This window comes from Pan paniscus, chromosome 15 (genome assembly GCF_029289425.2).
Source record: "Pan paniscus chromosome 15, NHGRI_mPanPan1-v2.0_pri, whole genome shotgun sequence".
Lineage (NCBI taxonomy): Eukaryota > Metazoa > Chordata > Mammalia > Primates > Hominidae > Pan > Pan paniscus.
In genome coordinates this window covers 25,043,998-25,063,587 of record NC_073264.2, presented here as the reverse complement: position 1 = coordinate 25,063,587, position 19,590 = coordinate 25,043,998, and the positions used below count along the sequence as shown (strand labels likewise).

The 19,590-nt window shown below is 41.5% G+C and overlaps 1 long non-coding RNA gene across 1 annotated transcript in view; it reads right to left on the bottom strand.

Annotated features, from left to right (window-relative positions):
- Positions 1-63: 63 nt before the first annotated feature.
- The window catches only part of LOC100977394 (uncharacterized), a 44,592-nt gene continuing 25,065 nt past the window's right edge, over positions 64-19,590 (bottom strand). Inside the window, exons 2-8 of the long non-coding RNA XR_008620819.1 lie at positions 17,134-17,279; positions 10,616-10,759; positions 7,861-7,969; positions 3,325-3,386; positions 2,683-2,965; positions 2,196-2,322; positions 64-1,249 (exon numbers count right to left, since the gene is read on the bottom strand). This is a non-coding gene — a long non-coding RNA (uncharacterized LOC100977394). The remainder of the gene's footprint in view (positions 1,250-2,195; positions 2,323-2,682; positions 2,966-3,324; positions 3,387-7,860; positions 7,970-10,615; positions 10,760-17,133; positions 17,280-19,590) is intronic.

The following is a 19,590-nucleotide window of genomic DNA, read 5'->3' as shown; positions in this document are numbered from 1 at the left end:
GCTGCTTGTGGAAAGAAGTCAAAATAATAATAGTTATGATAAGAGGGAGCAAGATGTCTTTATTATCCATGCTAGCAGGGGAAGAGTAGAAAGCAATTCCACTCTTCAATTTGTGGAGGGAACGTAGGAGTTTTCAAAGAAAGGGTTTGGAATACGGAATATGACTAATTACATAGTATTAATAATATAATAATATAATAATTAAATTAAATCATTATAACTAGGCTCAAACACATCTTTAGTAATAAAAACAGGAACCATTACAATCAACACATTTTTGTCAATGAGAAATAAGTTTATTTATTCCTGTAGCATAAAAATCCATGCTTCAGGATTCAGCAAACTCTTGGAAAGCATTTTCTGCATCCTGCTGGTTGTGGAAGTGTTTTCCCTGCAAAAAGTTGTCGAGATACTTGAAGAAGTGGTAGTCAGTTGGTGAGAGGTCAGGTGAATATGACAGATGAGGCAAAACTTCAAAGCCCAATTAATTCAACTTCTGAAATGTTGGTTGTGCAATGAGTGGTTGGACATTGTCATGGAAAACTGGGCCTTTTCTGTTGACCGATGCCTGCTGCAGGTGTTGCAGTTTTCAGTGCATCTCATCAATTTGCTGAGCATTCTTCTCAGAAGTAATGGTTTTGCCAGGATTCAGAAAGCTGTAGTGGATCAGACCAGCAGACCACCAAACAGTGACCATGGCCTTTTTTTGGTGCAAGTTTGGCTATGGTAAGTGCTTTGGAGCTTCTCCTCAGTCCAACCACTGAGCTGGTCATTGCTGGTTGTCATATAAAATTCACTTTTCATTGCACATCACGATTCAACTGGATAGTGGTTCACTGTTGTTGCATAGAATAAGAGAAGATGACACTTTAAAACAATAATTTTTTTGACTTTGAGTCAGCTCATGAGGCACCCATTTATTGAGCTTTTTCATCTTTCCAATTTGCTTCAAATGCTGAACGTAGAATGGTCAGCAACTTCTAGAGCAGTTGTAAGAGGATCAGCTTGGATAATTGCTCTCAATTTGTCATCAACTTCCAATGGCCGGCCACTACACTCCTCATCTTCAAGGCTCTCGTCTCCTTTGCAAAACTTCTTGAACCACCACTGCACTGTATATTTGTTAGCAGCTCCTGGGCCAAATGCATTGCTGATGATGTGAGTTGTCTGCACTGCTTTACAACCCATTTTGAACTCAAATAAGAAAATCACTCAAATTTGCTTTTTGTCTTAACACCATTTCCATAGTCTAAAATAAGTATAAAATAAACAGCAAGTAACAAGTCCTTAGCAAAAAAAATGCAAAGCAAGAAATGCACATTAAAATGATATATAACATAAGCGCATATATATTTTTTTCTTTTCTTTTTTTTTTTTTTTGAGACGGAGTCGCACTCTGTCGCCCAGGCTGGAGTGCAATGGTGTGATCTTGGCTCACTGCAAGCTCCGCCTCCTGGGTTCATGCCATTCTCCTGCCTCAGCCTCCTGAGTAGCTGGGACTACAGGGACCTGCCACCACACCCGGCTAATTTTGTTTTGTATTTTTAGTACAGATGGGGTTTCACCATGTTAGCCAGGATGGTCTCTATCCCCTGACCTTGTGATCCACCTGCCTTGGCCTCCCAAAGTGCTGGGATTACAGGCGTGAGCCACCGTGCCCGGCCAACATAAGCATATTTATTTAAGAATGTATTCCAATATCAAACGGCAAATTTCAACAATGCAAAAACTGCAATTACATTTGCACCGACCTAATAATTGAGTCACTCTTCAGCTGGGAGTGAGTTCTGTCCCTGATGTAATCTTTTGTTGCAGAGAGAATTCCAGAGCTTTCTGGTCCCTATCAGGATCTGAGACCTAAAGATGTTACCACTAGGGAACATATGAGTTACATTGCACCAAAGTATGTTAGCAACAGCAAATCCATATGGGTCTGCAGCAACTTCAGTTTTTGCCTCTTCAGAAGAAAGAATTCGACTGAGGGGCACAAGGCAGAGTGAGAAACTGGGGGAACTTCTTGAACAGGAGTGAAAGTTTGTTAAAAAGCTTTAGTGCAGGAATGAAAGAAAGTAAATGCACTTAGAAGAGGGCCAAGCAGGTGACTTGAGAGATCAAGTGCCCAGTTTGACCTTTGACTTGGTGTCTTATATGTTGCCAGGCTTCCGGGGTTGTGTTACTTCTCCCCTGATTCTTACCTTGGGGTGGGCTGTCTGCACGCACAGTGGCCTGCCAGCACTTGGGAGGGGGCTGCATGCACAGTGTGTTTACTGGAGTTGTACACAGGCTCACTTGAAGCATTCTTCCTTTACCAGTCAAGTGTTCCTAGAAGAAGGTCATATACTAAACTCCAACATTTTGCCTCTTGATGTGCATGCTTGAGCCCACTCACCCAACTCCTGAGATCTTATCAAGAAGCTGCTGATCACTAGCTTCAGGTGTTTCTATCTATTGGGAGACAGCCTTTCCCTGGCATCAGCTGTGACCAATTATTATTTTAGAGAGACAGTATAACAACTGTCTGACCATCACCTGATGGTCTCCTGACATTCCTGGTTGGGGGGCCTCTCCTATCCTGTTCATGTCTACCTGACTACCTACTGTAAACACTTCCCCCATCAAGAGTTCATCCAAAACTCCCAATTCTTTGGGGAAAATGGACAAAGATCAGTCTTTTATAGCTACCTCCTGCTGACAGATGGGCAGTGGTGGTTGTTCTGTGAGTCTTGGCCTCTTGCTAGCTGTCAGGGCAGGGTGGCTCCATGGGTTGGTGAAAGCAGTATTCAGCCAGGTCCAAGGGAGGCAGGGGCAGAATTTCACCTCTGTTGTGTCCCACTGATGAGCATTCTAGGGGTCCTCTGTAGAAGGGTGACTCCTGAATATTGAGAGGATGGTATTCCTCACTGAGGATCATCTGGAGCTTGATGGCCCATCCCTCTTGTTTCTTCTGAGCTGCAGCCAGAGATCACTGGTTGGTTCACAGGAATAAGCAGGGTCAGTCTAAATTGTGGGGGAAAAAAACTCAAAAGCAACTGATAAGACTAGAATCTAATAACAGGTATACCATAGTTCTTGAAACATAATTTTTCTCTCTCTAATTTCCCTTTTTTTTTACTAAAAACAAATTATGGTAGGACTGACTTATTTACAAAATAAGCTTTAGTCTTATTATACTCGGCCTGATTATTTACATAGAATACAGTAAAAATAATTATTTGCCATATAATCTCCTTTTAAAATGGGTTTTGATGAAACTGTTCCATGAGGAATCCCAGATAAGACTTTTTAAAGCCTTAAGACAAGCCATGGGTTTGCGCTATCAAATACCTGAATGAGTTGGGTAAATTCCTCTCCTCTAGAGGTCCCAAGATAACTTGAGGCTCCTGGACCTGTCAGAAAGTGACATTCTCTACTTACCACAAGTCAAGAACCCTGTACAAGAACTGTGTAGACAAGCTATGAGGGCAGTGTTCCCAAGGGGCTTTTATTGGCTCTGTAAGTCAAATTTGATTCCTTAAAGGAAAGCACACCATTCTAGTCAAAGCCTTGGTAAAATAATCAGTCTCTCCAATTGTGTCCTGTTGCAAAAGGAAACAGATTCTTATTGCACTTATGCAAACAACTATATTGCCATAACTTTAGAATACTCACAAATAGTTTCCAAATTCTAAAGAAATCACGTAGAAAGAAACAAACATGCTCCAAATTTTGCTTACAGCAGTATATTTTACTTAATTGTTAAAAGCTGTAAACAGCTCAGGAGAAAAGTTTTCTTGGCTCTGAAAAACAAAGGATCAGCAATGTTTTCAGCAAAAAGTCACAAAAGGATTATTTCAGTCTTCTATTAGTTCAGGCCATGCAATTAACTCCTATTCTGCCTGATATTCATGAATATTTCAGCTCTCCGTGAGAGTCCTGAAAGTTTTTTCTTCTATTCTAATGTCACAACCTCCAAAGTTATCAGAAACCTGGATTTAAGAGCACCTGTTAGGGTCCTATAGCGATTATAAAACCATCTTTTACAGAGGTTCAAAAGAAGACAATAATGGTCTGTGGATGACAAAAAGTCTTAGGGCAGCCACGGCCAAAGATGCAATTGACAAGGAAATTTGCTATCTTTGTGGCACACAATAATTTAACATAACAATTACAATTATCACTGGTAACATATACTAAGTCATATCAGAATTACAAGGGTTTTACACAATTTTGGCTAAATATTACTTTTGCATTAGTATACTATTGATGTTAAACACAATTCTTAATAAAACTTTGTAGATAAATCTGTCCAATCTTAATCAGTTTGACCATAAGGTAAGATTTTTATAAACCTTTTTCAACCCTTTACAATTTTCTGTTAAAGAACAGAACAATGCTCTAAGAAAACCATGTTGTACGTTTATTCCAATGTTCAATTTATGGATAAACTTAATAATGCTCCTTTAATTTTAGCTAATATGTTCACATGCAGAATTTCTTTTACAAGATTAGTCTTTCACAGACCTCCTACAACTTGCTCAAATCTTCAACTATATTCTATCTAACTTAAAACCATTATTTAACCCTCTAAACGAAGCAAAAATGTCTACATTACCATGCCTTCTTATAAGGTTTTAGAAAAGCACATTCTATTTTCCTTATACGCCTTGCCTGTAAAACTGCTTTTCTAGACATGTTACATTGTTAACTCTTAGCAACTTTTACTTTTGGTGAAAATCACAGTAAGTAAGCTATTCTAATTATGTACTAGGTTTGGAGCCTAGAACACCAGACAGAACTGCAGATAAGGTTTGACTTTCCAGCATAGCTAGGGGGAGTGACTAACTCTGCATGTCCCAGGACCTTACCTAGAATTTAATAGCTTTAAAGCAGGCAAGTTGCACAGTTAAGAGTCATAGTAGTTGCTTATGACCTTAAAGCATTTAGTAGACCTACTAACCTTTAAAATTGTATAACATTTCTTTCATAAATTCCCTTTCACGAATCTTTTTACAACTTACACAAACCATCTACAACATTCTTGGACTTTCTGACTTGTCCTAAACATCTCTCTTTCTAAACAACCAGTCATTTTACTTTAGGACAAGAATTTACCATACAAGAACTTTTCTCATATAAAATCTCTTTTATTTATAACCTTCCTCACCAAAAATACCTCTTTATCTCTATAGCCTTTGAATTAACAAAGTAATTTTCCTTCTGTTAGAAAGTTAAGCATTGTACTGCATGTTGCTGCGCAAGTCCCATGAAGTGAGAGCAGATAAAGAGATTGTCTACATACTGTAGAAGTTATCCCTCTCAAGAGATTGCTCAGTTAGATTTTTTTGCTAGGGCTTGTTCGAGTAAGAATGGGCTATTTCTAAACCCCTGAGGTAGAAATGTTTAGGTTAAAGATTTAGGTAGCTTTTTGGGAGAAATAGGGCTATCAGAGGGAAAGATGAATTCAAAGATAGGCTAAATATTAAGTAGGCATCCATCTTGGAAAGCATATTTTTGCCCCAAGGAGGTGTGGGGTATCTAGACATTACCAGGGACTGGTGAGAGAATGGTAATTAGTCCCTTAAGTGATATAAAGGGGTGTGGATCCCAACAGGATTTGGAGGAGAGTTGCTTAGAGAAGGAGATTAGCACAGAGTAGGCAGCTCTTAAACCCAAAAGGGAAACTTTAAATTTTACTTGCCACCTCCAGAGTTGCCCTTGGCTTTGTCCTGTTGGTGACAATGTCTGATTTGGAAGCCAGCTGGAGTGGAGAGCCCCTTCAGCTCAGGGCCATAAGAGGTTGGGATTCTGTCCCAGGGGCCCTTCAGCCTTCAGGACAGTCCCATCTCCAGTGGCCAAGCTTGTGGAAGACAGGGCAAGCCATGTGGGCCTTTTTCCCAATTTTCTCATTGGGGAAGTTTGCCTTCCAGTGACCTGTCTTTCAGCACCAATGGCACTTATCTGGAGGAGTGTCCTTAGGGCAACCTGGAGGGGACTGGTGGGCTTGCAAAGCAGCTAATAGTTCAGCCTGCCTCTAGTACCTGCATTTCTCTTTCTCCCTAGCCCTGCCCTCCTTATTCTGCTCTCAGTTATAAAAGACCAAGGAGGCTAATTTGAGGATTTCCTGCATAAAGGCACTAAGTTCCAAGGCTGACTTTTGTATTTTCTCCCAGTTTATTTTTAGGCCAAACAATATTATAAACAAAAACTAGGGGTTTTTTTGTTTGTTTGTTTTAAGGTTTAGGGGAATCAAACTTTTTCCAGTTTTGGAGGATGAATCCCAGGGGCATGTCCTGTGGTCTGGAGACACAATTACCCATCTGTGAAGACAGAACAGAGGAGGAAAAAGGAAAAAGATGCTGCCCCTTCTTACTTTCCTATTATCCTGAATAGGGTGTCCCCCATTTGTCCTTAGGGTTCTGGAATGAATTGGTCTTACTGTGTACCTTTAACTTTGGTTCCATCTCGTCACAGTTACCCACTTGAGAACAAAGGAAATGCTGGAGTGAACAGGGGGCCCCCTGTTCATCCTTGGGGTTCCAGAATGAACTGATATTACTGTGTACCTCTAACCTTGCCTTGGTCTCTGTTCTAATGGTTATCTGTTAGCTTGGGACCAGCCTTCAGCTCTGTCCTATGGGTCTCTTGATCCTGCAGCCTTGGGCTGGCCTGTATCCTTGTCTCCATGACCTTATAGTGATGCTCGCTCAGAGCAATAAAATGATTGTCTCTTTTCTCAGATTCCCATTTCCCATGTTCTTTAAGTGGATGAGAAGCCTGTCTTGTCCTGCCGCAAGGGGGTGGACTTCCCTCCCTTTGAATATGACCTTGAAGGTCTTGATGCACATTGACAAGGGTGTGGAAGTGATTAGAGAAATGGAGGCTACTGGAGAACGTGGAAGGAAGCAAGAGGAATACTCAAGGAAAACCTTCTTATGCTCACAAAAAATACCAGCCCTTGGATTTGAGAGGGCAACATTTATTTGCCCTCTTGACATAAACGAGTAACCTCCACAGGACTTGGAGCTTGGGGTAAGAACTTGCAAATGACAAAGGAAGAATTTCCCTCTTCCCAAAGGAGTCCTAACTCAAAAAAAAAAGGCAGAGTGAGGTCCTATGCAGGCAGACAAACTGCTTCAAATGCCACCAGAAAACTTGGCCCTGGGGTGTAAAAGGAGTGAAGAGCATATTGTAAGTCATAAGAAGCTGGCAGAGCCAGAGTTCCAATTAATGTCTGTCCCAGCAGTGAGCCAGTAGACAGGGGAAAGGTTGGAGGTCTTCTGCACTGGTAGAGTAAAAACAAGTATACAAGTATAAATCTCAGGATAATCACAAATGGAGCCCATGTCTTTGCTGCTAAGCAGATGCATCAAGAGCTGTGGGCACACAAATAACAGGGAGTGTGAGTTTTAAGGCAGAGAAGACAGTCACACAGCATGTGAAGTGAAACCAGAGAAGAGGCAGACTTGCCCCTGAGGCAGACAGTCAGTGGGTGTGCAAGGCCATTTCAGAATACACACAGGGAAAACAGGAGAATAGACAGTGAAGATTTTGGAAAAGAGTGGATTTTAGTTGAAAAAGCAGAGGAAACCCCAGGTATTGCATGGTTTTAGGCTTTAGCCCTGCTACTCTTGTAAGCTTCCTCTCTAGGAGAACCATTACTGCCTCAGAGCTACTCAATGCAGACTCCAAGGTCCTTCCTACCCCCTCAACCCACCGGTCAGGGTGAACTGAGAGATCAGCCGGGGGTAGCAGAGCCTCTGTGGCTGACAGGAATCATTCTGAGGGTTGGTTAGTAGGCAGGAGAGTGAAAAGAGAGAAGGAAAGTGCGTACAGGGGTTGAACACCTCGAGCTGAAGAAGGTGAGAGGTAGAGATCTCTTACCACCAGGGAATGTATCCGAGCCACATGGCACCAAAGTACGTCAGCAGCAGTGAGTCCATACAGGTCTGCAGCAACTTCAATTCTTGCTTCCTCAGGAGAAAAACTTCAACTGAAGGACATAAGGCAGAGTGAGAGACCCAGGCAAGTGTTGGAGCAGGTGTGAAAGGCTATTAAAAAGCTTTAGAGCAGGAACGAAAGGAAGTAAAGTATGCTAGAAAGAGGGCCAAGCAAGTAACTTGAGAGATCGAGTGCCAGGTCTGACCTTGGACTTGAGTTCTTACATACTGGCATTCTGCATGTGCAATGGCCTGCCAGCACCTGACAGGGTGTAGTGTGTTTACTGGAGTTGTACGCATGCTCACTTTAAGCATTCTTCCCTTACCAGTCAAGTATTCCTAGAAGGTGGTCATATACCAGTTAAACTCAGCCATTTTACCTCTTGATGTGCATGCTTGAGCCCACTCACCCAACTCCTGAGATCTTATCTGGAAGCTGCTGATCACCAGCTTCAGGTGTTTCTATATATTGGGAGATGGCCTTTCCCTGGCATCAGCTGTGACCAATTATTGTTTTAGAGAAACAGCGTAACAACTGGTATTCCTGGTGTGGGGTGGGGAGCTCTCTCCTGCCCTGCTCTTGTCTGCCTGACTACCTACTGCAACAAAGCTTCTAAGGAAATATATTGCAGATAAGAGAGCATGGTTTGTGCTTAACAAGCATTTAAGTAAATAAATGTACATAAGGCGTGGGAGCATAGCATGGGAAAGAAAGGGAGTGGAGGTTCACAGCACACTCTGAGATTGTTATTTCGAGATGAAAGGTAACATATATGCAGTTTGTCTCAAAGTTACATCTTGAGACTGGGAGGAGTAAGAGGGAAAGGAAAAGAAGAAAAAAAAGTACAAAGCACAGTTTGAGGACCCATTCTTGGCAGTCTGGCTGTCTCCAAAGATGCTGTCACACAATGGAAACAGATGGACCCATGAATCCCCAGCCCCAAACTCAAGCAGGCTCCAGACCCCACTTCATGCTAGTCACCAAGTACTGCAAACACAAAAAAATAATGAAAACATAGTCCCTACCCTCAATAAGCTTACAGAAATAAATAAAAATCAGCTTATAGTCTAATGGAGGAATCAGATAAATGCAACCCAGGGATACGTGTCAAAATAGAAGTAGGTCTAAGGTTCAGACGGTACCCCAGGAAAGCATAATTAAAGGCATGGATATCACTATGGAATATTTCAGAGGAGGTATCCCTGCAACTGGATAAATAGTTCCGGAGTTCAAGACTGAGTTAGCGATAAGGAGAATTATTTGGGGATTATTGGTCATAGGTAGAAGCAGCCTCATCAAATGGAAGAGAGCTCCTAGGAGCGTGAATAAAGTGAAAAGAGAAGACAGCCAGGATTGGAACTGTGGGAGCCAGCCTCTAGATGGCCACTATGATCCCTGCCCACTGGTACTCGCACCCACGTAAGTTTCTCACACCACACCAGAGTTGCCAGAGGTAATGGTCCATCACTTCCGAGGTTAGGATGTAAAAAACAGAGTGTTCTGTCTTAGGCTTGCTCTCTCTCTCCTCTCTCTCTCTCTCAGCACTCTGGCTGCCATATTGGGAGCCTCACTATTGCAAACCCATATGGCAAAGACCTGAGTCCTCCAGCCAACAACCAGCGAGGAACTGAGACCAGTGAGGAACTAAGGCATGTTTGCTCAATCATGTGAGTGAGCCTGGAAGGGAATCTCTCAGCCCCAGTCAAGTCTTGAGACAACTGCAGCCCTGCTGACAGCATAGCCACAACCTCATGAGAGATCCTAAGCCAGAACTACCCAGCTACAGTGCTCTCAGGTTCCTGACTCTCAGAAAGTGTGAGATAACACATTTTCAAGCTGCTGAGTTTCAGGATAATTTGTTATGCAGCAATAGATAACTAATATGGGAACCTTGGTGAGAGGTAACCCATTGAAGAGATAGAGCAGAAAATTCTAAAATATGAGACATTTTAAAAATAAACCAACCATAATTAAAAGAGTATTGTATTGAGACATGAATAAACACATCAAAGGAAAAGAACGGAGGGTCCAGAAATATACCTGAGCACACTTGGGAATTTAATGTATGATAAAGGTGGCATTTAAACCAGTGAGAAAAAAGATACATTTGTCAATAAATGATGTTGAAACAACCAGGTAGCTCTCTGGGAGAAAATAAATGAGATTAGATCTGTGCCTTTCACACACTACACCAAAATAAATGTCAGATGAATCCGATTTGAATATTTTTTAAAAACCATAAAACTACAATAATTCTTTTTCTTCCACATGAGAAAAAAACTACATAAAGTCAAAAGAAAAGGACAATTTACATAAAGTTCTAGGATAGACAATACTCAGCTATAGTGCTAGAAATCACATCAGTGATGTGATTTGGGGCACAATGAAGTTTTCTAGGGTGATGCAAATGTTCTATATCTTGATTGGGCAGTACATCTCAATAGAGTTGATTTTTATAAGAAAGAAAACTGAGTGCAAACACCAGCAGGTCTGACGTTTTAAAAAAGCAAAATCTCTCCATAAGAATTGAGAGCCCTGGATCCTGACCTGCCCCAACCGCTTACTTCTCCAGTGGTGACCTTTCTCAGCCTCCCCTAAGCCTAGATATTCAAGGCTGACTTCCTACAGCATGAGGGACTGTCTTCACAGAGTTGAGGTCTGTACATGATACAGTATTACTTTGCTTTAGTCTTTGTACCAGATTCAAGCATTCTCCAATCTTTGTCTCCGGGAGGAGTTAGTTGACTGGTTGAGTAGTTGATTGGTTGGCTGGTTGGTAGACTGGTTGGTTGGTTCACAAATTGGAGAGATTAAAAAGCAAGAGATTTCTCTATGGCAAAATCTGAAAGAGAGAAAAGAGGTAAAAAACTGAGAAAAGAAGAAAAAACCCTAAGGAAAAAAACTAAGTGTTTATACATTTGAGGAAGTATTGACTAGGGTGAAATTTTATAAGAAAAAACAGTGTGGAAAAACAAGAAATGGAGGAAGTGGTATATGTACATCCCCTTGAGGGGAAGAAAGTAAGGTGGAAAAGAAAGTTCTTGCAATAACCTTTTACCATCTTAAGGAAATCCCCCTTAGTAGCCGCAGCCTTTGATAGCCATGGGGTAATGTAGAAAGATAGGGGCCTTATTAGAGTCCAGAAACACAGGAAATATTACCAACCTTATGGTGGCTACAGGAGAGTTATGCAAGCGCAACTCCAAGGTCTACATTTTGTGCAAGACTTGTTCATTTTTAAACATGAAGCCCAAATGCCAGTTGCAACATTTTACAACCTCCCTCCAACTCAGTCCCCACTCCCATTATCATAGTATCTCACTAACTTGACCAGCCATAGAGGCATTTATCAGGAGAAAAGTTGGCTTGCCTGCATGACTTTGCCCCCAGTATCCTCCTGTCAGAGCTTCCTTATCCTCTTTATCCTCCTTCCTTATTCTTCCTTATCCTCCTGTCAGAGCTTCCTTATCCTCTAGTGAGCTCTGACTGTCAAAGGTGGCATACAACACACTTCGGTTAACATCAGTAAGTTGCCAATGGATCTGGGTTCTACTCCACATCTTGGCACTAAAGGGCCACCTCCCTATGTGCCCTTTATAAGGTTGCCAGACTTGCAAATCAAAATACAGGATGTCAGGTTAAATTTGAATTTCATGTACACAACAAATAACCTTTTTATATAAGTATGTCCCAAATATTGCATAGGACATACTTACATTGAAAAAAAACTGATTTGTGTTTTATTTGCAATTCCAACTTAACTAGGTATTCTGTATTTTATCTAGCAATCATACTCCTTTGCCCTAGTAAGGATTTTCCAGAGAACAGTAACAATTAATTGATCTGAAAAAAATATCAAAATTGTATAAATTTTGTACATCATCCAGAAGAAAAGTGAAGACAAAATATCCTTTATAAAATAGATTTAAATGACACCAGTAATAATGAGTACATTCTCCTTGTAACCATTTACAAAATATAGATAAAGCAAAAGTTCTCCAACATTAAGCCACCAGATCCCTGTACTCTTCCGAAAAGTAAGCACGGTTAGTAGTGTGTTCTTCTAGAGCTTTTCTATGCATTTAAATACATATATATGTAAGCATAGAATATGTAGGCTTGTTCTTTGTGTGCGTGTGTATCATATTGTAAACACTGTTGCATTGTTGTACAACTTTTTGCATGGCAATATATATCTATCTCATTGCTTTGTAAAGCTGCCTAACATTCCACAGAATAAATATTACCCTTGTTTAACAGTTATCAATGTGTGGTTAGGGAACCCCTTGGGGAACCCTTTGTAGGGTTCCAAGAGGTCAAAATTACTTTCATAATAGAAGTAGGACATTATTTGCCTTTTACACCCTTACTCTCTCACAAACATACAGTGGAGTTTTCCAGAGGCTGCTTGGCAAGTGATGACACCGCTGCTCTGACAGCTAATGAAATGCATATGTATACATTGTTTTCCAAATTTTTCTAAAGAAGTAGATTTAGGGTATACAAATATGCTTGTTTGGAGACAACTCAGTTTCTTCTTGTGTTCTTACCGTGATCTTCCTAGCTGTCTTCAGTTATACCTGCTATAATTGCAATACTATTATCTAATAAATTTTTATTTTGAAATTCTGAAGTTTTTCTTACATCTATCTGAAAACACAAGAAACAATACACTTTGTCTTGTTTCGTAATAACATTTTTAAGTGTTTTTAAAACCCTAATGAATTGTGTAATTTTAACCAAAATTGTTATTAGACCATTTCTTTACAATATGTTTATTCTTATAGTCAAGGATTTATCATTGGCGTAAGATGGATTGATTAGATTTGCTTTCTCAACCCACAGGTGCACCGTCCCAGTATAAAAATACTGAAACAAAAAATGAAATTAGGCCAGCTGGAGTTGCTTATACCTGTAATCCCAGCACTTTGGGAGGCCAAGGTGGGAGGATTGCTTGAGACCAGGTGTTCAAGACTGGCCTGGGCAACACAGCAAGACCCCACTTCTATTTATTTTTTATATCAATTTAATTTAAAAATTAAATAAATAAATAAATAAATAATAAAGTTTGTAAAGATGAAATTGGCATATCAGGGAGTTGTCTGACTAGCGGAAGGGAGGGATATACTCTGAAGAAACTGTGAAAAACTAAATAAAAACCAAAAAATAATGAAATCTATATTTCCCTCATCTATATGTATAGTAATAATTCAACTTATTATGTCTTATTCAACAGAATATCTTGAAGAGTATTTTAGCAATACTGTTACTAAACTTAATTGTTTACTCTTAATAGTTAGTTGCAGCATCACTTTGAGACCAATCATTTAGAGTTTAGAGAAAAACGAATTAAGCATTTTAAATGTAGATATGGTGAGCTCTTTAAAATCCAAAAATTGTTAGCTTTTCAAACTGGCCATGAAAAAGTTACTGAAGCTTCTCATAGGGTAAGTTATTGTATTGCATTAGCTGGAGAAGCCCACACAAAGGCTGAGAGATAATAAAGCCTTACACATTGACATCACTGAAAGCCTGCTGGTTAAAAATCAGTGAAAGAAATCCTAGGGGCTGCCACTTTTCAACAACACAATCACTCGTCAAATTAAACATGTAGCTGCAAACATGAAGACTGAGTTAACCTCCTGTCTAAATAATTGCACTTTTGCCTCACACATGGAGACTTGCTGTTTTCTTGTATTCATCCAGTGTCAGCACCAACTAATCATTTTCTTTTATGGGAATACTTGGCAAAAAACACACACACACACACACACACACACACACACACAAAGGGTGGTAAAATTTTCAGTGCTGACTTTTTTTATTTTCATGGTTTTTTCTAGAACAACAGTTTTGATATTTTCTTCGATGACACAAAAGCAACGGTGGGTAAAACTGCTGGCATTTAGCACAAATCAAAGCAGTGGCACCAAACTGTCCCAGTCGTCATTCTATTCCCTAATGCCACACACTTGCAATGAGGGGGAAAAGCCAGTTTCACTTCCAGTTATTTTCTTAAATCTTGATTCAAGAGAACATGTCTTTTCAACAATCTTTGTGAAGAAATGGAAAGTATACATTAAGCGTTTCTGCTGCATGCTAAAGAACAATGGTATCTCAAGAAACAGTACTCGTGCAACCATGCAAGATAGCTGAACTGTGTACATTTTTTATGAAACACGATTTTTAGTGGAAAGAATGACAAACTATGATTATTCAGGTCTGAGTATTTTGCAGGCACTTTCTTAGAAATGCAAAGAGAATCTCACTTCAAGAAAATTAGTTGACAATATTTGCTGCCAGTAATAAAATTTGAACTTTCCAGCGAAACTAAGAATTGTGAAAAATTTGTATCTGCCATCATGAACTTGACAACTGCCTGATTCTTCCAATGAGATCTTCCAATGACTTGCAGTGGTTTGTACCTGTGAAGCACCTAGCAGCATACCTGGAACATAGCAAGCAGTGATAGGATGATAGATAACTCTCTCTCTCCTCTTTTTTATTTTTTTATTTTTTATTTTTGAGACGGAGTTTTTCTCTGTTGCCCAGGCTGGAGTGCAGTGGCACAATCTCAGCTCACTGCAACCTCTGCTTCCCAGGTTTAAGCGATTTTCCTGTCTCAGCCTCCTGAGTAGCTGGGATTACAGGTGTCTGCCACCACACCAGACTAATTTTTTATTTTTAGTGGAGATGGGGTTTCACCATGTTGGCCAGGCTGGTTTCGAACTCCTAACCTCATGTGATCCACCCACCTCAGCCTCTCAAAGTGCTGGGATTACAGGCGTGAGCCACCGCAGCTAGCCCTTTCTCCTTTCCTTTCCCATATGTTACATGTCTGGCCCCAAATACTTCTGGCCACCCCATGCCAGAGCTGGGAGAAGGCCAGGGTAAGTTATTGTATCGCGTTAGCTGGAGAAGCCCACACAAAGGCTGAGAGATCATAAAACCTTATACACTGACATCACTGAAGGCCTGCTGGATAGAAAGTCAGTGAAAGAAATCCTGGGGGCTGCCACTTTTCAATGACACAATCACTCATCAAATTATTTGTATCACCTGTATGTCCCACCCTGGCTCTCACACCCCCTGGGTGGTATAGGATGGCAAGATGAGGCAGTCTGTTGCCCTACAAAAGATGAGAGAAGGGAATCTGGCGCCATCACTCCCAAACTCCCAGGGACTCATTTTGAGGGCCTCCCATTTTCACTAAGCCTTTAATCTGTTTCCTAACCTGTACCTGCCCACCTTCCTGAACCCAAATGACCCTCTCCCCTATAACGCCTTCCCACCCTTAACCTCCCAGGTCTGAGTTGCCCACTTGGCAACAGAGGGGCAGAGCAGAAGGTTCGAGATTGCCCTAGGGGCATCCGGTACTGGCTGGGCATTCCCATGCAGAGCAGGACAAATAGCCAAGCCCCCGGACAGAGCTTCCCCCAGATCCCCATCACCCTGCCCTGAGGAAAATGACCCAGAGAGCACTCCCACACAGCCACCCACTTCCCATCATCCCCTGTCATCAGGCAAAGAGCTCCAGCTTCTTCCTCTGGGACACTATACATAAACAAGGGTCTGTCAATTCCTATCCACCCCCAAGCCCTCACCAGGTGAGTACAGCTCAGGCTCCTGGAAACTAGAGGTTAATTCATGGAAAGATTGATGGTATGTCCTCCAAGGCTGCACGCCAAGGACCTTCAGGAGCCTTTCCCCCCATCCCCTTCTTTCCTGAGGATATATTCTGTCTGTAAATCCTAGCTATTGATTCAACAAACTGTTGCCAAGTCATACGTTATTTTATTTTTCTAGGAATTGGTAAGGTGTTCATTTCACAATATAAAACACAGAACATCCCCAGGACTCTCCTCCACCCCCTGTGCTCCTTCCTGCCTTCCCTCTCCCTTTACTCCCTCCTGGGTTCCAGTATCAGGAGTGTTGATTAAGTCAGCCTCCCCATAAACCTCACACATTACACAGAAGCTAACTCAAAACGGAACACAGACTTAAAGGTGAAACATAAAACTATAAAACATTTAGAAGAAAAAATAGCCTGTTAGTATGGTAAATTGCATGGACTGATTTTTGAATATTGAATGAGACTTGCATGATTGGTCATGTTATATACTGCTTTTTATAAACTGCTGAATTCTATTTGCTAATATTTTGTTAAGGGTTTCTGCATCTACATTTATGAGGGATATAGGACTGTAGCTTTCCTTTTTCTTTTTTTGTACTGTCTTTATTTGGTTTTAATATCAGCATAAAACAAGTTTTATAAAATGAATTGGGAAATATTCCCTCCTCTTCCATTTTCTGGAAGAGATTATGTGGAATTGGGCAGATCTCTCTAGTATATTCCAGAGGGGACAAGTGTTTCTTTCTTTCATTTAACAATGGTTAATGATTAGCTTGTGGAGGTGAGCCACTTATCTACTATAAGGTTCAATTCTACCCTATTTGTTTTTGTTTGCATTTTGAGATGAGGTCTCGCTCTGTCACCCAGGCTAGAGTGCAATGGCATGATCATAGCTCAGTGCAACCTCGAACTCCTGGGTTCAAGCAATTCTGCCTCAGCCTCCCAAGTAGCTAGGACTATGGGCGTGCACCACCACAACTGGCTAATTTTTTAAGTTTTTGTAGAGACAGGGTCTTGCTACGTTGCCCAAGCTAATCTCGAATTCCTGGCCTCATGCAATCTCCCACCTCAGCCTCTGAAGGTGCTGGGATTACAGGCATGAGCCACCACACCCAGCCTACCCTATTTGTTTTTATATATCTATGATTCTACTGTAGCTTTACCATGTGCCAGAAACTATTTTAGGCACTTTGTAAATATTAAATCTTTTACTCTTCATAACAACCATTTGAGATAGGTACTAGGATTGTTCTGATTTTACAGATGAGGAAACTGAGACACAGAGAGATAATGTAATTGGCACATGGTCACATAGCTAGTAAACGCAGAGTTGAGATTTCAGCCCAGGCTTCTCTTCCCTTAACCACAGTGCTCTTCTGTCCACAGAAGAGGACATTATTATTATTATTTTCTTACTCTAGATAAGGAAACTGAAGCCTAGAGAGCTGAAGTGATTTGCCCAACTGAATGTAACCAAAGTAGAATTCTAGATTCCCACCCACCTCTCTCTCCATATCTCCCCATCTCCGAAAAGTGTTCTAGCCAAAAATTTGAGTGTCCCTTGAGTTTTCTCTTCACCTTACCTTCTGCTTCTAATCCATCAGCCAATCTTGTTGATTTTGCCTCCAAAATATGCATCAAGTTCTCCGCTTCTCTCCATCTCCGCCGCGCTCTCTCATCTGACCCCTTCATTCCACTCGTACACTCTCACAAGCTATTCTCTTTCCACCTGCAGACAGCATTAGCATTTTAAACATCAGTCTCCGCTGCTTAAAACTCTGCAGTGGCTTGCCATTGTACTAAGAATCAAATCCAAATTATTTCCCCAACTTACAGAGCCCCCACGGTGTCTGGCCCCAAGCTCTTCCCAGACCACCTACTGCACTTTCCCCTCCACCTGCGTGCTCCAGCCTCCAGCCGGCCAGGTCAGGCCTGCCTTCACAGCCCCTGTATCTGCTGGCCCTTGAAAGCTCTTCCCACAAACACTTCATTGCTGTTAAATGTCAACCCTCATAGAGACATTCCCTGGCCACCTGGTATGAGACAGATCCTCAGCAGCGCTCTCTCCCACCTTTCTCTTTTATTTTCTTCATGGCACTTATCACCTGCCTAATATTTTTTGTTTGTTTGTTTAGGTTATTTCCTCACCTACTAGAATGTAAGCTCTGCAAGCTTATACTAATAACTAACACTTACGTAGTCCTTATTTTGTGCCAGGCACTGTTCTAAGTACTTTATATGTGTAAACTCATTTAGTCTCCACCACTATCCTGAAAAGTTGCACTCTGAACATCTCTGTGTTTCAGAAGATAAAACTGAGCAACAGAGAGGCAAGGTAACTTATCTGTGGTCACACAGCTTGTAAGTCGTGAAGCTGGGATGCAAGCCCAGGCAGTCTGGCTATGGAGTCTGTGCTCTTTTTTTTTTTTTTTTTTTTTTTGAGACGGAGTCTCGCTCTTATCGTCCAAGCTGGAGTGCAGTTGTGTGATCTTGGCTCACTGCAACCTCCACCTGCCGGGTTCAAGCAATTCTCCTGCCTCAGCCTACTGAGTAGCTGGGATTACAGGCGTGTGCTACCACGCCCAGCTAATTTTTGTACTTTTAGTAGAGACAGGGTTTCACCACATTGGCCAGGCTGGTCTCGAATTCATGATCTCAGGTGATCTGCCCACCTTGGCCTCCCAAAGTGCTGGGATTACAGGCATGAGCCACCGCGCCTGGCCGAATCTGTGCTCTTAGCCCTCATCCTTTATGACCTTCATGGGAGTGGGGTGCTTATTTGTATTGTTCTCCACCAAGTTTCCAGCACCTGTAATAGTGCCCAACAGAGGGGAAGCACCAATAAATATTTGTAGAATAAGCAAATGAATGTTGTATAACTGGTTTAAAGATAAAGCTTGCCTTTGAACCAGATTGGTCGGGCTCCAAAACCACACTCTCCAGAGTATGGGATTGTAGTATTTCAATTTTCAACTCAGAAATTCACTGAAGCTTGCCCTCTACTCTAAAGATGTCTACAGTCCTGTGGGGAAGGCATATTTAAGTAACTACAAGCCAGGTAGAAAAACTGCGGTGCCACAAGGAAAGGGCACACAAAGTGCCATGAGGGAGTGAGAACTTTTAACTAGTAGCTCAAGGAAGGATTTGAGGTGAAAGTGGCATTTGCACTGGGTTTGGAAGACTCTGGACAGGCAGAGATGAGAAGGAGCATGTAACTGAAACTACGAGTTGTCTCCTAATGTCCGTTTCCTCTTCTTCCACAGTAATCATATTCCAAAAGGTTAGCTGTGCAATTGACCACTGAGAATAAAGGCTATATTTCCCAGCCGCCCTTGCAGCCAGGCACGGCTACCTGACCATGTTCTGCATAAAAGGTTATAGAGAAGTCAGGGATGAAACTTCCATGAGGTGTTCTCAAGTGGAAGGAGCATGCCCACCTCCTTTCTTTGTCTCCCTCCTGCTGTCTAGAACATGACTCTGATGACTGGAGACAAAGCAGCTATCTTTGGCCTCAGAAGGCACATGTTGAGGATGTGGACTACAATGTTGAGGCAGTCTGATCATGAAGGCACGATATGAGGCCCGCTACAATCTTGTTTAAGCCACTGTTACAAGTGTCCTAGGTTGGGTTACCACAGCAGATCCTAAGACAAGGCTTTATGTGCAAGTAGTTTATTAAACAGATGCTCCCAGCAGGGAGCAATGGCTCCTATCTATAATCCCAGAACTTTGGGAGACCAAGACAGGAGGATTGCTTGAGGCCAGAAGTTTCAGACCAACCTGAGTAATATAGTGAGACCCCTGTCTCTACAAAAAATTTAAAAATTAGCTGATCAGGTCATGTGTGCCTGTAGTCCCAGCTACTCAGGAGGCTGAGGCAGGAAGTTCCTTTGAGCATAGTAGTTTGAGGTTACAGTGAGCTATGATTATGCCACTGCACTCCAGCCTTAGTGGCAAAGTGAGACCTTGTCTCAAAAATAAAAATTAAAAAAATGCTCCCAGGAGAAACCAGTAAGGGAGTGTGGAAAGTAAGACAGGGA